This window comes from Tupaia chinensis, unplaced genomic scaffold (genome assembly GCF_000334495.1).
Source record: "Tupaia chinensis unplaced genomic scaffold, TupChi_1.0 Scaffold000077_1, whole genome shotgun sequence".
In the NCBI taxonomy this organism is placed as follows: Eukaryota; Metazoa; Chordata; class Mammalia; order Scandentia; family Tupaiidae; genus Tupaia; species Tupaia belangeri.
In genome coordinates this window covers 4,938,564-4,957,791 of record NW_006159538.1, presented here as the reverse complement: position 1 = coordinate 4,957,791, position 19,228 = coordinate 4,938,564, and the positions used below count along the sequence as shown (strand labels likewise).

Sequence of the window (19,228 nt, the reverse complement as noted above, 5' to 3'; positions counted from 1 at the left end):
TCCCCTCTCGGGATCTTGGGCACGCACGCACACGCGCCCGGCGTGAGTTTTAAGCCACCGGGTCTGGGATGTGAACCACAATCGACTACGTGGGAGTCCAGCGACATAGCCATTATGCTAACTGCTGGTTCCCAAATTAAATAAATACTTCTAAAAAAAAATCACTACATGTCTTCATACCCACTAGGGTGGTTACTATTAGGCAATACAAACAAACGAAAACCAGAAAATGAGCAAGGTTGTGGAGAAACTGGAACTCCTGTGCTCTGTTGGTGGGATTGTAAAATATGCAACTGCTATGAAAAACAGTACGGAGGTCTCTCAAAATATTAAAAATAGAACTACATATGATTTGGCAATCCCCCGTGTAGGTATACATCCAGAAGACGTGAAAATAGGGGCTTACAGAGATATTCATACACCAATGTTCATCACAGCACTATTCCCAATAGCAAGAGGTGGAAGCAACCTCAATGTTCATTGACAGATGAAGAGAAAAAATATTTTTATATTCAAAACAAAAATTATTTAGCCTTAGAAAAGGAAATTGTGGGGCCAGTAGGTGGCATGGTGGTTAAGGTGCTGAACTCCCACATGGCAAACCATGGTTTGAGTCTTGGATCTGGTGGCTTGTTTTCTCACTTTCCCTCTCTCTTTGTCCCTCTGGTGAGTGCACGTATCCTAGAGCAAATTAAAAAATAATAATAATATAAATAAAATTAAAATAAATAATCACTAAAAAAAGGATATCTTGTCATATGCTATAATATAGATAAATCCCAAAGACATTGTGTTAACTGGGACAAACTAGTCACGCAAAGACAAATATCGTACAATTCTACTTATATGAGGTATCTAGAGTAGTCAAATTTATAGAGACAGAAAGTAGAATGTTGGTTACTAGAGTTGGAAGGAGGGGGAAGAGGGATATTGTAGTTTAATGGGTAGAGAATTTTGGGTTTGCAAAATGAAAATTTTCTGGAGATCTGATTCAATATGAACACCCTGAACACTACTGACCTGTACACTTCAAAAGGTTACGTTTTATGTTGCCTGCTTTTTATCACAATAAAAATGTTTAAACCTTCACAAAAACACTAAACATAAAAGAAAAGTTAATTAATTAGACTTTAGAAACATTAAAACTACCTATTTATTTCAAGATGCTGGAAAGAAAATGAAAAAGCAAGTCACATGCTGGGAGACGATATTCACAAGCCATAGATCTGCAGTGGATGCTACAGTCTCTCTCTTCCGACTTCCTTTCCAAACTGCCAGAAGGTTTGGCTGGTAGAAGCTCAACAGCTGAGCCTGTCGTCAGACATTGTGACTGACCAGAGGGAGCTGTGAGGAAATGAATGCTTCGGTCCTGAAGAGATTCAGAGATATTTATGTGGAGGGCACTGTTATCGATGGAGTCTGCAGTTTTCTGTGAAATGTTTCAGGGATAGAGCGTCAAGAGAAAAGAGATTTACAACAAGCTTTTTAAGGAAATTCGACTTTAAATGTTGAGGTAGAGAAGGATATGATGAGAAGGTAAGAAAAGAAAAGAATGAGAAAGGAACCCAGATGGGAAGGGAACTAGAGTTGTTTGAAGACACACAAGCCAAGGAAGAGGATGTATTAGGAAGGAAGTAATTTGTCAAATGTCACTGAGATATTATGCAAGAGAAAGACTGAACAATATTTATCAAATTTGGCAATATGGAGTTATCAGGAATATGAGGTAAGAGCAAATAGTTACACAATGGGGGCAGAAGCCACATTGTAATGTGCTAATGAGGATGTAAGGAAATAGTGAAACAACTGAAAAATTTCGAATATGGAGTAGAGAGAACTGTGTGAATATCTGTAGCAGTTACCCAGATTGCATGGCAAAATGTTTAAAAATTTGATTTAATTATTTTTAAATGTGATACATTCAGTTAGTTAAAAGATAAAATATATATACATTGAGAAGTCTTACTATATGTCTATCTGGTTAAACATAATTCATATCCCTCATCCATCCCATACATATAACTACTAGTTATTAGTTTTCGGAATCCTTCCACTATTTCTTCAGGCAAATATGAGCAGTCCTAATATAAACTCATACTCACTCTCGTTCTCATACAAAAGCAGCAATACTAGCTTTGCTTTCTCCCCTTAACAAGAGATTCCATATCTTTCCAGATTAGTCCCTATAGAAAAACACTTAGGTCGTTTCTATTCTTTTGCTACTTTAACAAGGCTGTTGTGAATAATCCTGTGCAGATAACATCTCAGACCTGTGGGGCCAGCAGGTGGTGTGGTGGTTAAAGTGCTGGTCTCCCAGATGGCAGACTGCCATTTGAGTTCCAGGCCTGGGGGCTTACTTTCTCTCTCCCCCCCTCCCCTTCCCTCTATGTGTGTGTGTGTGTGTGTGTGTGTGTGTGTGTGTGTGTGTGTCTGGTGAGTGCACATGCCCTATAGCAGATTAAAATAGTAACTAATTTTTTTTAAAACTTCATACATTGATAAGTGCATTAGTAAGTTAAATTTCCAGAAGTGGGATTTGTGGATCAAAGGATAATCCATTATTTAAAGACTTTCCCTTCTCTTTCTTTCTTTCTTTCTTTCTTCTTTCTTTCTTTCTTTCTTTCTTTCTTTCTTTCTTTCTTTCTTTCTTTCTTTCTTTCTTTCTTTCTTTCTTTTCTTTCTTTCTTCCTTCTTTCTTTCTTCCTTTTCTTTTCCTTTCTTCTTTCTTCCTTTTTCTCTCTTTCTTCCAAGAGCAAGATAAATAGAGAAAGAGCAACACAGAGAGAGAGAAAGACAGGCATGCTCAACCAGATCTTGACACATTGACCCATCTCCAGCTGCAGCCAAACCCAGATCACAACCATGAACGTGTCTGACATGTTCAGGGAGATTTTTGGACACAAACCCAGAACCTTCTCCTCTGGGTCCGCCTCACAGAGTACTGACTGCATCACTGCTCTGTCACTCTCTGGTCCGCACATTTGTAATTCTGATGGACATTGATAGATTGCCTTCTATGGAGTTTGTATTTTTTGTCCTCCCGGGCAGTGTATGTCAGTGTTTGTTTCCTTAGGCTCAGCGACAGAAAATGCTATCATACCTTTGAATTTTTTGTAATCTGATAAACATTGGTAGGTCAGCATATTTCTATTTTGCATTTATCTTATTATGAAAGAGGTTGAGCGTATTCTCATTACGTAAAGACATCTGTGCTTATTTTGTAGTGGACTGTGTCTCACTGCTTATGTCCTTGTCTAGTTTTCCTTTGGATTGGTGGCCCTCTTCTTTACGATTTCTTTCTTTCTTTCTTTCTTTCTTTCTTTCTTTCTTTCTTTCTTTCTTTCTTTCTTTCTTTCTTTCTTTTTCTTTCTTTCTTTTTTAATTGCCAGAGGATGTGTGTGCCTACCAGAGAAAGGGAGAGCAAGGAGAGAGAGAGAAAGCACACTCAATTGGACATGGTCATGCCACAATCCCTTCTCCTCCCTGTCAGGATTTTAGACACATGTCCACACACTTGTCATGTTTATCAAGCTGCCAGGGTTGGGATTCAAACTATAGTTGTCTGCATGGAATCCATTTCCCTTAACTATGAGGCTATGGAGCCAGCACTTTCTTTTTCAAGTTTTAGAAACCCTTTATATATTAAGGATATCAGCTCTTTCCTTGTGATATAATAGCAAATATTTAAAAAAAATTTTTAATCACCCAAGGGTATGTGCACTCACTGGAGAGAGATAGAAAGAGAGAGGGAGACAGAGAGAAAGCACCCTCCCAATGGGGCATGGTCCTATTGCAATCCTTCTCTTCCATTTCTTCATCCTGTCGGGATTTTAGATAACTATGCACACATGCCCAGTGTGTTTACCAAGCCAGTTTGTTTACCAGTGCTAGATTTTAGTCACGTTGGCTTGAGGAACCTGGCTTCCTTACTTACTAGGTAATGGGGCTGCTCTCCCAGTTTTTTCTCTCTAGGCTTTGCTTATGTTATTTATATGTTTTGTTTTTGTCACAAAGAAGTTATTTTCATTTTATTTCAATTGACCGTATCCATACTCCTTGTATGACTTCTCTATGTTGCATTATGATTGGAAAGACCTTTCGAACTACAAAGTTAAAAAGAAATTTTCTATATTTTTCTGCTAGCACCTTTCCATGTTCTTTTTAAAAGTAAATCTTTAATCTACTTGGGATATTTCCAGGTGTTTATCATGTAACATATATATGTAGCTTTGTCATTTTCTAGGTAGTGATCAGGTGTCTCAAGCCCATTTACTGAAAATTAACTACACAGAGATAAAAGAAGAAGGTATCTTTTAAATGTGAGGAACTTAATGTTTAAAAGCTGATGAGAATGCCTTAGTTGAGGGGGAGTTGTTTGTTAATCATGTAAGTGAAAGAGGGAAAACAGAGCAGGCTTCCTAAGAAGAGATGGGGAATGAGAGCAAAAGAAAATGAAGTATCGACCTTAAGTAAAAGAAAAGGTACCTACTGTATTACACTATAACAAAAGGGACAGGGACAATAATTAGGTCCACATACAGGTTGAGTATGAAGATTTTGTGGTAGAGAGTTGCAGAAACACCAATTTATTATCCTCTTCTTTCACAATGAAGAATCGTGTCTGCTGAGACTTGGTGAGAAAGCAGAGGTAGAAAGAGGAGAATTTGGAGGTAGAGAGGGAAGTTTGTCATTATAAAGAATCAAAGAACAATAAGATTCAAGAGACCCAGTAAGAATCTTGGGAAGAATGGAAGCCAAACTTGTCCAGAAATTTATAATGATATCAATAGGCCTAGTTATGTGATTTTTCTCCAGCTATGCTCACAAGCCCATGGGCAGGCATGACAAAGGCAGGTAGACTCAAGTTTCCATCCAGGAACTCACTTATCTGGGACTCAGGTATTTCCCAAAAAAATGAACCTAAAAATCAAAGGGGTAAAACCATGTAGATTATTGTCAAGAGAATGCCAGAAATGGTTGACTCAATGGTACATTGAAAAGATATGGGGAAAGAAAAGGCACTAGAAAAATATATGTGGAATGGACCAGCAGCAGTCCGAAAAACAAGCGTAAGGGGAGTAGAAATGAAAATAAGCAGAAACAAAGTGAGATGGTTGTTGAAAATGGTTGTCTGATCTAGTGATTTCATAGGCAGAATAGTTTTAGACAAAGACCTTTAGGTCCAGGTAAATGTGTGGCTAAGGTGAGCAGGACACTGAAAATAAAGAGATGAAGAAACTAAAACCCGGGATGTTGAATAATTCATCCTTTCTAAATATTATAACTATTTATATTGATTGTAAAGTAAAAATGGGGAGGAAGGAGCCTGGCAGGTGGTATGGTGGTTAAGGTGCTAGACACCCACATGGGCAACCACCGTTTGAGTCCCAGACCTGGTGGCTTGATTTCTCACTTTCCCTCTCTCTCTCTCTCTCTGATAAAATTTTAAAACGGTGGTAATAAATAAAAATTGAACGAATAATTCTATAAATAAATAAAGTGGAGAGAAAGGATTTTTGAGTACCTGAGACTTTGATGAAGAGAGTTGGTGTCCAGACTGTCAACAGATGACATACACAAGAAAGAATGAAAGGCGTTGTAGCCAAATGGCATGAACATAAAAAAGTAGAGATTTGTACCAACATTGGAAGAGGATTGGTGGAAAAGCACTATTAATGAACAGAGAGGAGGTCGGTAGGTGGTGTAGTGGTTAAAGGCACTGGATTCCCACATGGCCGACTGCAGTTCAAGTCCCAGACCTGGCGGCTTGGTTTCTCTCTTTCTCTTTCTCTCTATGGTCAAATTAAAAAATAATAACAAATGGAACTAACTAAATAAATAGTTCTTTCTAAAAAAAGGAACAGCGAGGAAAGATATTTCCAATCCCATGATATATGGAAGTACACAGCATTGTCAGAGAATAAGCCACCTGCACTGGAGAAGGCTGTATTGGAATCTTATCCTCCGGGAATATTCTGTATGGATTTTCATATTTTAACAGTGTAGAGCCACCATCAGATTGGCATCACCATTTCTAAACAGAAAGGCTCTTCTTTCTACTGTCCTGGGTCAGCTGGCTTTGACAATGATGGTGTAGGAGGTATGTTCCAAATGACAGAACCACCCACAACTCTAGTTTCATCACTTTAGATTAAACCTAGATATCTCATATGCCCTCTGACTTCTACATGTACACAAATTTCCAAAGAGTATGGGTGGATGAGAAAGAGTTTGGATGTTTGAGGGAATGGCCCTTGCTAATTGAGAGAGACTGAGTTCACACAGGAAATAGTAATAGCTTATACTTATAATTGAGTGCCCAACATTTATCAGGCCCTTCTAAGTACTTCCTGAGAGGACTTCCACAAGTTCATGGGAGATACGATTAAAGGATGAGTTTATGGGGCCAGCAGGTGGTGTAGTGTTTAAGGTGCTGGACTCTCACATGGCCGACAGCAGTTTGAGTAGTGAACCTGGAGGCTTGCTTTCTCACTCCACCCCCCCCCCCCACGCCCTCTCACTGAGTGTCTCTCTGGTGAGCGAATGAACCCTATAACAAAGTAAAAAAATAATAATAATGATAAATAAAATGAAATGTTTTTAAAAGTATGAGTTTTCTTTTGGTGCAAAAAAATATTGAGATCTGAGCACATTTTTTTCATAAAACACATTTCACAAATTTTTCAAAGAGCTCTTCATATGTATAAAAACTCAGTTAAACCTTACAAATAACCTCAAGAGGTAAGTTCTAATACTCCCATTTTTCAATGAAGAAATTGATGTGCAGAGTGGTTAAATAATTCACTCTAGTTGAGTTTAACAACCTGGAACAGGAGAGCCAGGATGGAGCCTTCAGTAGTCTCAGTTTCAAAGGCAGTGCTCCTAACTGCCCTACCATACCACGCCCTGCCAAGCTATGGACTGCCTTGGAGCCTTCCCATTATTTCTCAAAGAGAATCTCCAAGAGATTAGTCCTGGACAGTGCAAAGCATTAATATGGGAAAGGGGAAGTAGCTACGTTTGGGGAAAGGGAGACAATAGAATCACTTTTGTCATCCTAAAAAGCAAAATGGGCAAAAGTGAAACCATGCACAATTAAGAGGGTTATAGGTCAAACGAAAGAACAGAACTGGTTTTTCTGACAGCCCCTCCGTTACCCATCAATCTCTTGACCTCGTGGTTTGGGACATTGAAAGAGGTACGGTCATTCTGGAGCAATGCTGCCGCTGGGTTTCATGCCTTGGCTCTTGAAATCTAGGGCATTAGGAGGATTGTGGAGAAGAGAGCAAAGATGTCACTCTTCTTCCTGCATCACTCTCAAAATTGATTTCACAAAACTCCAGACCCACTTATTTCTTCGGGGTCTTTAAAAAAATCTAATCCGAAGGTATCACTGAGATAATTCAAACAAATACAGAGTCTTTACTATAACCACAATGAATCTTTTATTTAAGCTAAACAATGCGATTGAATGTATATACAAAAAGAAATAAATTTAATAAAACAATTTAAAAAAAAAAGTTGTTCAGGGACCAGCAGATGGAGTCATGGACTCCCACGTGATTGATCATAGTTTGAGTCCTGGACCCAGTAGTTTAAAAATCACACCAGGCACACGTGCATGTGTGTCCAAAATCCTGGGAGGAGAATGGAGGAGAAGGAATTAAGGCAAGGCCATCCCCTCCTTTGCCCACCCCTCCCGTGGGGGGGGGGGGGGGTGATTTCTTGCTTTTTGTGTCTCTGTCCCTCTCTCTGTCTGGCCAGCACCTGCACCCTATAGCAAAAAATCTCTATCAGAACAAACAAACACAAAACCATTTGTTCGGGAAAGTAAATCGTAAAGTAGTACATGCTGTTTGAACCCATCTTGTTTTTTCCACAACAAAAGTATATCTGTATCTATATACAAAAAACTCTAGAAGACATAGGTAACCAATAGTGGTTAATTCCAAGGAACTATTATAGGTGTTTCCATTCTGACTTACCTATAATTTTTTTAAACTATGAACATAAAACTTACCCCCAAAAAATAGTTATAATGACATGAATAGTAAACAATAAAATCACTCAGCAATGAGGTAGAGAAAATAGACATGGTCTCCCTGAAAACTCTGCCACTGAGGACACCTTCCTTTTTTTAAAAGAAAAATTAGTTTATTTAGACTTTTTAAAGAATTATTTTATCTATTTATTTTTATTTATTTATTTTAATTTGACCAGAAACGGATAGAGAGAGAGAGAGAGAGAGAGAGAAAGGGGGAAGGTGAAAACTAAAGCCGCCAGCTCCGGGACTTGAACCATGGTTGGTCATATGGGAGTCCAGTGCCCTTAACCACCATGCCACCTGCCAGCCCCAGTTTATTTAATTTTATTTATTATTAGTTTTAAATTTGTTGTAGGGCATACATGCTCACCAAAGAAAGACAGAGAGAGAGGGAAAGTGAGAAAGCAAGTCACCAGGTCCAGGACTCAAACTGCACTTGGCCATGTGGGTATCAATCCAGTGCCCCAACTTCCATGCCACCTGCTGGCTCTGACAACACCTTCTTTCATTGAATTTCTGCTAGGAGTATGTCCCAGAGGATGAGGTTGGAGCATTGCCCTCTTCACTCTGTGCCTGCTTTCCCTATGACAGCCATCATGGAGGGCCACACGGTGCTCAGCACCCTCCATTTAACATCAGCTGATTTCCTTGGGTTCATTCCATCTTGGAAGCTTCACTTCTACACTGTGAAGGCCTGGGTGTCATTCTCCATGTTTATCACCAATACCTGCCACTGAGCACCTGCGTGCCCTGCCCCTGCCATCATGCTGGGATTGCAGAGCCGAGACCACTGTGCACTCTCCTACAGTCAGCCAATACTTGCAGCTACTAGCAGCCCCTGACGCTGCAATGCTCTCATTTATCCTCTGCCTGCCCTCCTGATGACCTCGGTCTCCTTTGCTAGAAGAGGGCATTTCAAAGAGTTTGTGGAAAAATGAAATTAAAGTACAAGTTTATGTTGATGCCAAAGAATTTTGAAGTCTAGGTATAGTTTTTCCCATAATACTCATTTTTTTATGAGCTTTTTGAAGACCTCCTGATATGAAATTAATAAATCCCATTAACATGTTTAACACTTACCTTCCAGCTACTAGGAGCAAAGGACAGCTCTCAAAAAATATTCCAGGGGACCAGCAGGTGGCTTGGTGGTATGGTGGTTAAGGAGCTGGACTTCCACATGGTTGACCATGGTTCAAATCTTGGACCTGGCAGCTTGCTTTCTCACTCTCCTTTTCTCTCTCTCTGTCTCTAACTGGTCAAGTTAAAAAATAATAATAAGGATCAATGTTAAATAAATAAATAATTCTTTAAAAAATGTTGTTCCTATGACAAAAAAGTTTCAGTACCATCCCCATTCTCTGTTAAGGACTGTCTAAGGCCAACTCTGTGGTCTGGTAGTTAAAGCAGCCAGATCTTACATGGCTGACTCTGCAGCCCAAGTCCTGAATCTGGGGACTGGCAAGTGGCATGGTGGTTAAAGGCACTGGACTCCCACATGGCCGACCGCAGTTCAAGTCTCGGACCTGGTGGCTTGCTTTCTCACTTCCTCTCTCTCTCTCTGTCTCTCTCTGATCAAACTGAAAAAAATAATAATGATAATGATAATAAATAAAGTTAAATAAAATAACTCTTTAAAAAAAAAAAAAGTCCTGAATCTGGCAGCTTGAGAAATACACTGGACATGTACGTGTGTGTGTGCCCAAAATACCTAAAAAAGGAAGAGATGGGAAGAGAAGGGATTGCAGCATGACCATTCCCATAGTGGGGGTCAAGAGATAGGGATGCTTCCTTTATCTCTCTATCACTGTTATTTTATTTTATTTTATTTTTTTTTTACTTTCTCTCTCTGTAAGCACATGTCTCCCTACAAAAACTTAAAAGAAAAAGAAAAAAAAAGGCTGTTTAATGAGGTATGATCCTCTGGTGAAATGTAGTTTTTACCTTAACCTTCTCTGCTGAGGTTTGACGGACAAGCCAGCCCACATTATCCATATGCCCATGTTGTGTTCAACCTTCTTTTTGAATTGATTTTTACTAGTTTAGTTTGAAATTCATAGATTAATTTGAAAGAGTTGACATTTTGCAACTATTTGTTTCTTGCTCTACACTTTCTTCTTAACCACTGTTGTTTTAACATACATTATTTAAACATTTCTAAATGTTTAAAATTTTATTAATTTTTAACTTCTATTAATTTAATCGATTCAAAAAAAAAGAAGGTAGTGAGAAAAAGAAAGCTGAAACGTTTTTCAAGGATTGGATTGGAGGAGTGAAAAACTGTGTACCTAGGAAAAAGTGGGAGAGGTTAGGAGAGGCTAGTGGGAAATGAGGAAATAGTAGGTTTCTTTTTCTTTTCTTTCTCTCTCTTTTTTTTTTTTTTTTTTTTGGAGAGGTTTTTACAATAGGGTGTGTGCACTTGCCAGAAAGACAGAGAGAGACAGAGAGACAGAAATTGAGAAATCACTCCTTCAGGGGGATGGCCACACCACAATCCCTTCTCCATTCTTTTGTCGGGACCTTGGGCACACATGCACAAGCACCCAGCATGAGTTTAAGCCACTGGGTCCAGGACTCGAACCGCAGTCAACTACATGGGAGTCCAGTAACATAGCCATTATGCCAACTGCTGGTCCCAATAGTGGATTTATTTAAGTGATAGGAATCAGAACTGCTGAAAAGCAACATATTAAACTAAAGGCTACATCCAGCCATTGCAGAATGCTACATTTCATGGTTGGGGGTTTGTGCAAATGCTCCTATAGCTGAGCAGATACCACAAAACCTTTTGTGCAGTGAGGTCTAGTGAGGTATGGTTCTGCAGCAAAACTCTTGGACTGCTCAGCCATGGTGGTTGCAGCGATGCAGTGCTCTGTGATGCTGAAGCCATGTGGGAAGAGCTAGGACCCTAGTCCCAAGGTCCCCCTCTATACACTGGGTACATGAGCACCAATGAACTGGGCTGGCAAGACTGGGGGCAGATTATTGCATGAAGACCCTGTTGGAGGTGTTTCTCTCTCTCTCTCTGTGTGTATGTGTGTGTGTGTATATGTGCATGTGTCTCATGGAAGAAATAAATAAAAACTTTAAAAACAAAAACAAAATTTATGGACTAAGAGACATTGGACCTTGAGCATGTCTTCAACAGACTGAAGGCCAGAGATATGTCCCCTGTTTATCCAGAAACTTAATAAGCCCAGAATCCTGGTAAAACCCAAAGAAAGAGAATCATGAAGAAGGGCTGATATCAGGCTCATCATTGGTCCTGCACGAGATTTCATTTGACACAGAATAAATAAATGAAAGGAAGAAAGAAGGAAGGAAGGAAAGAAGGAAGGAAGGAAGGAAGGAAGGAAGGAAGGAAGGAAGGAAGGAAGGAAGGAAGGAAGAAAGAAAGAAAGAAAGAAAGAAAGAAAGAAAGAAAGAAAGAAAGAAAGAAAGAAAGAAAGAAAAAATGAATGTCTTGTTTCTGGCACCTACTGAGGTGATGAGATGGCCTAGAAGGGTCCATTAACTTGAAACAACTCAAGTGAATGCTCACGTTAGCGCTTCAAAACAGAGTCAATCTCTTAAGTTGAGTCCTATCATCAGAGTCTCTGAAGACTGTTCTATCATATCACATAAAACATGTGTGAAATTTTTGGTTAAGTTAGTATTAGAAGTTGTCTTGAATCTCTTCTTAGAAAGAGCAACTATTTTCGTTCAATTTTCCCTCAAAGCAAAGTTTTTTTTTTTTTTTTTTTTTTTTTGAGAGATTTTCACTGTAGGGCGCGTGCGCTCGCCAGACAGACAGAGAGAGACATAGAGACAGAAAGCGAGAAATCACCCCCCGGGGGGAGGGCCATGCCGCAATCCCTTCTCCTCCATTCTCCTCTCGGGATCTTGGGCACGCACTCACAAGCGCCCGGCGTGAGTTTTAAGCCACCGGGTCCGGGACATGAACCGCGGTCGACTACGTGGGAGTCCAGCGACATAGCCATTATGCTAACTGCTGGTTCCCCCTCAAAGCAAAGTTTCAAAGAAGAACTGAAGGAGAAATCTCAAGAAACAGGAGAGAATAAGGAGAATGAGAAAGACAAAGAGGAGGTATGCTTGGGGCCAGCAGATGTTTAGGGCACTGGACTCTCACATGCTCAACTGTGATTTGAGTCCCAGACCTGGTGGCTTGCTTTCTCGCTTTTCTCTCTCACTCTGTCTCTCTCTTTCTCTCTCTCTCTGGTAAATATGTGTGCCTTATAGAAAATTAAAAATAATAATAATAAATAAAATTAAATAAATACTTCTTTAAAAGAGAAAGAGAGAAGGTATGCTCACTGCACCAAAAACTAGAAAACAGCATAGAGACAGTTGAAATATCCAGTGGCCCCTTCCTTGACCTGAGTTAACCTCTCTCTTGAAAAAGATACTTCTGATTTTGTTACCTACATACAAACTTTTATTTTCATTTTTGTACAGTCTTGAATAGATGTGTAATAGCTGTTCATATTTATGGGATACAGGGTGATTTTTCCAGTACATACACACAGAGTTTTTGTGGGGTTTCTTTTTGCTTTTTTTGGTATGTTTTAAGTAATATATACAAAATTTATAAGTAATTTATAATAAATTTTTAAAATTTGAAAGAAAAAAAAATCATGGCTAAAGAATGTGTTAAGTTGGTTATCCCATGGGAAATTGAGATTCAGCCTCAACTCTTCAGAGGGTTTCACGAGGGCATTAGAATTGCCTCTCTAGGGACCAGCAGTTAGTGTATTGGCTTTGTCACTGGACTCCCATGTAGTCTACAGCAGTTTGAGTCCCAGACCCAGTGGCTTAAAGTCATGCCGGGCGCGTGTGCGTGTGTGCCCAAGATCCCAAGAGGAGAATGGAGGAGAAGGGATTACAGCTTGGCCATCCCCCCTGGGGGGTGATTCCTCGCTTTCTGTCTCTCTGTCTCTCTGGTGAGCGCATGTGCCCTATAGCAAGAACCTCTCAAAAAAAAAAAGAAAGAAAAAAAGGAAGAAAGAAAGAAAGAAAGAAAAAAAGGAATAGAATGGCCTCTCTAAAGGTTAGAAGGCTGTGGCATTTTTTTCATGGATCCCTATCCCCCATTACAGACTTCTCTCAGAATGCTTTCCCAGGCTACCCTGTGGGAAGGGTAACAGATTTCCAGAAAATCTTTGATCAAAGCACAGGGAGAACTAGAGGTAAGAATGAGTGCATGGGAATGGTCCACCAGAGCTGCTACTCATACCTAAGCTGGGATGTAGCTCGGGTCACAAAAAGTAAATGCTCCATAAACCTGTACTAGAAGAGTGGATGGAAGATGTATATTTTCTGGAGAGAAATCTTCCTTACCCCCTAGTCTTTACCCCAAGTTGTTTGAGAGGGAGGTAGGTATTACACTTTTTGCTGCCTTTGCACTTATATTTAAGCCTTAAATCAATTTCCTATTCTTATCAGAACATCTCACTCCTGCTATCCTATCTGCCAAATCAGAATACCTAGTCTTTCTAGGTTTGCCAGGCATATCTTCTCCCTCCCGACTGTAGAACAGCCCCACGCTAACCCCTGGAGCTTATTGTAGGCTGTGGGTTTTGTTATTACCTCTTATATCAACACATTCTTGTTCCTCTTACATCTTCTAGAATTTTACTGAATTCGTTCCTTATCTAAAGGAGAAATGTCTATTTAGATATTTTGCCCATATTTTAATCAAGATATTTGTCTTAGTTTGACTGAGTTGAAAGTGTTTTTATATATTCTGGATTCCAGTCCTTATTAGACTGGTGATTTGTAAATATTCTTCCCACTATGTGAGTTATCTTCTCACTTTCTCAATGATATCCTTTGATAATTATTTTTAGATTATTTATTTATATTTATTATTACTATTTAATTTGCTATAAGGCACATATGCTCACCAGAGAGACCGAAAGAGAGAGAAGGAAAGTGAGAAAGTAAACTGACAAGTCTGGGACTAGAGCCATGGTTGGCCATATAGGAGTCCAGCACCTTAACCACCACACCACCTGCCGGCCCCCTCTGTGATGTCTTTTGAAGCACAGATATTTTTAATTTCAATGAAGTCAAATGCAACAATCTTTTCTTTGGTTCCTTGTGTTTTTAGTTTCATACCTAAAGAACTTATTGCCTAACCTAAGGTAATGAAGATTTGTATATAGTTTTCCTATAAAATGTTTATATTTTAAGAGCATAGACTTAGACTTAGATTTTTGGTTCATTTTAAGTTAATTTTTGTACATAGTATGAGGTGGTCCAAAATCATTGTTTTGTATATGGATATCCGGTTATCTCAGCACCATTTGTTGAAAAGACTATTCTTTTCCTATTGAATTGTCTTACAGCTGTTATTGAAAATCTACTGATCATCAACTGTGAGAATTTCTGGACTACCAATGCTATGCTGTCAATCTACATGTCTTTATGCCACTACCACACTAGCTTTGTAGTAAGTTTAGAAATTGGATGGCTTGAGTCTTCCAAATGTATTTTTTTAAGGTTTGTTTTTAATTATTTGACTATTCTGGGAGCCTTAAATGTGCATAGGAATTTTCAATTCAGCTTGTCAAACCTGCAAGAAAGTTAGCTGTAATTAAAAAGGTACCTTTGGGACTGGCATGTGGCATAGTGGTTAGGGTGCTGGACTCCCATGTGGCCAAGTGCAATTCGAGTCCTGGACCTGGCAGCTTGTTTTCTCTCTCTCTCTCTCATCAAATTGAAAAACAAGAATAAATAAAAAATTAAATAAAATAATTCTTTTAAAAAAGGAAAGAGTACTTTTTCTCTTCCTTGGCACTGCCTAGAGAGGTGGCAGCTATCTTCTACTGGACATCTCAGCCTCCCTCAGATCCCTCCTGAAACCCAAGATTGTCAAAAAAAAGAGGACCAAAAAATTCATCCAGCACCATCCAGACCAAAATGTCAAAATTAATCATAACTGGCGAAAACCCAGAGGTTTTGACAATAGGATGCAGAGGAGATTCAAGGGTCAGATCTTGATTCCCAACATCGGTTATGGGAGCAACAAGAAAACAAAACACATGTTGCCCAGCACTTCTGGAAGTTCCTGGTCCACAATGTCTAGGAGCTGTAAGCCTAAGTCTTACTGTGCTGAGATTGCTCACATTTCCTCCAAGAGCCACAAGGCCATCATGAAAAGAGCAGCCCAGTGGGCCATCAGAGTCACCAATTCCAACGCCAGGCTGAGCAGCGAAGAAAATGAGTAGACAGCTTGCATATGCATTTTATTTGTGTCTAAAGAAAACCACAACCCCTGCCCCAATTTTGTTTTAAAAAGTACCTTGACTTTTTTTTTTCTTTTTTTCTTTTATTTTAATTTTTATTGCCAGGAGGCAATTGTGCTCACCAAAGAGAGAGAAGGCACTCCCTAGAAAAACATGGTCACATTGTAATCCTTTTTCTTCTATTTCTGCATTCCATCGGGATCTCGGATGTGCAACACCACCCCCACACACAGCATATTTCTGGCCTTCAGGGCCAGGATTCAAATTGTGCTTGGTTATGTGGATCTGGCTTTCAATGCACTACACCTACCTACTGTGCTGTGGGGCTGACCTTTGTTATTTTTTAATAATAGGTTATTTGAAACATACTTCATGAATAATTATAAACAATATTTGGATATGAATATTGTGAATTTATACATACTCATTTTTACTGTTAATTTTATGATGAAATTCTATGAAGTTGCTGTTCAGAGACTGGCAGTTGAAAGCGCCGACTGAAATTTCTAACTTTGTGCAAGTCCATTTTTTTATATTATCCTTATTCAACATATCTGACATGTCTATGAAAGGTAAAACAACACAAGTATCTTTGTTATCCTGTTCAACTGTATCATGTGATATTTTTGTAGTAGAAGATAAATGTTAGCCAGATAGCTGTCAGATTTTTCTTTTTTGTTTTTGTTTAACAACCAAGTATTGAGTATTAATAAGATTGTTCAATAAAAATATTCTCTAAAATAGCTTTGTGATTGTTCTCAACTACGTTGGTATTAATCAAAGTTCAAATGAAGAACTCTCACATTGGTTACAGAATTTTTTTTTTCAAAAGAAAAAGAATTTCCATGAATCCATAAAATAGAGTACATTTTTAAAAGTATTTTTAAAGAATTATTTATTTTATTTTATTTTATTTTTTTAAATCACTATTTTATTTATCTTTATTTATTTTTTTATTTATTTTTATTCTTTTTTTTTGGAGAGGTTTTTTTGCCATAGGACGCATGCACTTGCCAGACAGAGAGAGACAGAGAGACAGAAAGCGGGAAATCACCCACCAGGGGGGATAGCAATGCTGCAATCGCTTCTCCATTCTCCTCTTGGGATCTTGGGCATACACGCACACGTGCCCGGCACGAGTTTTAAGCCACTGGGTCCGGGACTCGAACCATGGTCAACTACAGGGGTGTCCAGCGACATAGCCATTATGCTAACTGCTGGTCCCTATTTATTTATTTATTTTTCATTTGACCAGTGAGGGACAGGGTGAGACAGAGAAAGGGAAAGCGAGAAAGCAAGCTGCCAGGTCCAGTACTCAAACTGCAGTCAGCCAAATGGGAGTTCAGCACCCTTAACTGCCATGCCATTTGTCAGTCCCTATTGTTACTATTTTTTAGTTTGCTATAGGGTACATGTGCTCACCAGAAAGAGACAGGGAGAGAAAGAGGGAAAGTGAAAAAGCAAGCTGCCATGTCCAGGGCTCAAACTGCAACTGGCCATGTGGGAGTCCAGCACCTTAACCACCACCACACCACCCGCTGGCCCCAGATACAGTAGTTTTAAAGTAGGAAAGATACACTGAGCACCTTTGGCATGTTCAGGCCATCTCTTCATTGTGAAAGTTAAGTGATCTGTACCAGTCATTTCTATCTGACCCAGATGTCACAGCTCAAGTACTCTTGTGCATTATAAATCCAATGATCAGTCTTCCTTTGACTCCTGTAACCTCTGCACTTCATTAGATGCAATTGCCTGCTCCCTACATTGTGAACTCTGTCCTTCACAGCTTCTCTGGGATTATACCAGCAGTACCTTCTACACATCTGAACCACCTCCTATATCGCCTGGACCACCATACCCTAGGAACATGCCCTAGGCTACCAGGCCTAGTCCTTGCCCTAACCCTGGCTCCTAGGTTACACAACCATTTCTGTCCTGACCTCATTTCAATCCTGAGGCTCAAGCCTCCCCTGCTTATAGAACAAACCTACTTGCATATTTCATCACTTCAAATACAGTGTGTTTGGGTATAGATTTTCTTTATTCTTTAAATCGGCTTCCCATGAACTTCTTTTTTTAGTGGTTACAACCATTTCTTGAGGTCATTAATTTCAGCATCAGCCCCTGCTTCATTCCCTACATCTTATCGATTGCCATAAAATTCTACAGATCATTTTTGAAAGAATGCTTAAAACAGTCTATTCTTATCCATTCTACTTCTACCGCTTATTCATTTACTTATGAAGTCTTTGGCTCATGAGGTCAATCCGGTAAGAGCTCTGATTTGAAAGGCATTCACCAACCTAGAAGGCAAATCAGACCCTAAAATCTGTGCCAGATAAAATAAGCTGTTGATCAATATTAAAGGCCATTTTTAGATGGTATTAAGAAGAACGACTATAATCCTTCCCTCAGGAATTTATTTCTACAACCGCCCCACCACCATGTCTTCCTGCTGCTGTACATGACTACCATGTTTTGTTCACACCCACCTCCATTTATTTGGTTAGTCTGAGGTGGTGGTACTATCTATTTTAGCATTATCTCATTTAAAGGTTGCTGAATTATGTCATAAAGACTTCTCTACCATGGCCAAAACAACAATGTAATGAAAAATATCACTAATTTGGTCTCCATGAAAACCAAAATGTGAGAAGGCACCAAGAGGTATAATTTTTAACTTAAGACATTGTTCACTAAGCCAACAGAATAGTATCATGAACTGGAGTCGAAGTAGAACTTTCCAAAGCCAGGGAAAACACAAGCCAACAGGAAAATTCTGGGTAAGAGCTTTTGTAAATTTCTGAAGATTCTTTGCCACTTGTAAAGCAAGAGCAACTCAATCCTTTTTGCAGAGTCCCATCTGAATTGTCCTTGTCTTTGACTCCAAACAAAGCTCAGTATTTCTTGTAGAAGAGTAGTGGCACTTACACAACCTTTTCCATGGACTAGCATATTAATCAAGTTTTTAAATATTTTATGATGTTTTGGTATATTTGAGAGCTTAGTTAGCCAGGGAGGAACTTCCCTTCCTTGGGCTAGTTAATTTATACATTTAACTCACCTGTAAAATGCATTTCATATGCAACCAAACCAATCCTAAATTCATACTCCACTTCCAACCACTTCCTTTATTTAACTCATAATACTAAGTCGATATTTCACCCAGGCCTAAATCAACCAGGGTCTAGTACCAGGCAACAAGGAACTATATCTCTGTTAAAGGAACAGAATAACTCCTCTGCATCTTTCATGAAAATGAAGGATGTTACCAAAATGTGAGAGAAAGAATTTAGAACATTTATGGTGAACAAATTCTATGAGTTTGAACAGAAAAGAGACAATGAACTACAGGAGATTAGGAAGTCATTCCAGGATATAAAAGAAGAAATGGACACTCTGAGAAAGAACCAGATGGAACTATTAGAGATGAAGTCTGGAATAGAGGAAATCAAAAACTCTCTCAAAAGTATTAAAAGTCGATTAGACCAAGCTGAAGATAGAATCTCTGATGTAGAAGATAAAACTTCTCACCTAGAAAAAAACACCAAAAAGATAGAGAAAATAACAATAACAACAACAACAAACCCAAAAAAACCACGAGGATAAGATACGAGAAATACTAGACTCCTTAAGACTCCCAAACATCAGAATAATTGGTATCCCAGAAGGTGAAGAAACTAGTAATGGCATGGAAAATCTATTCCATGAAATCCTGGAAGAAAACTTGCTAATTCTAGAGAGGCATTCAAGCATCCAGACCTAAGAAATACAAAGAACCCCAAATAGAATCAGCCCCAGAAGATCTTCCCCAAGGCACATCTTAGCCAGACTGTCCAAGATCACAGATAAAGACATGATACTGGGAACCAGCAGTTAGCGTAATGGCTATGTCGCTGGACTCCCACGTAGTCGACCGCGGTTCGCGTCCCGGACCTGG

The 19,228-nt window shown here is 39.2% G+C and overlaps 1 protein-coding gene across 2 annotated transcripts in view; it reads right to left on the bottom strand.

Annotated features, from left to right (window-relative positions):
- PTH (parathyroid hormone) overlaps positions 1–19,228 on the bottom strand; it is a 99,871-nt gene that overhangs the window by 37,072 nt on the left and 43,571 nt on the right. The gene's annotated exons all lie outside the window — the stretch shown is intronic.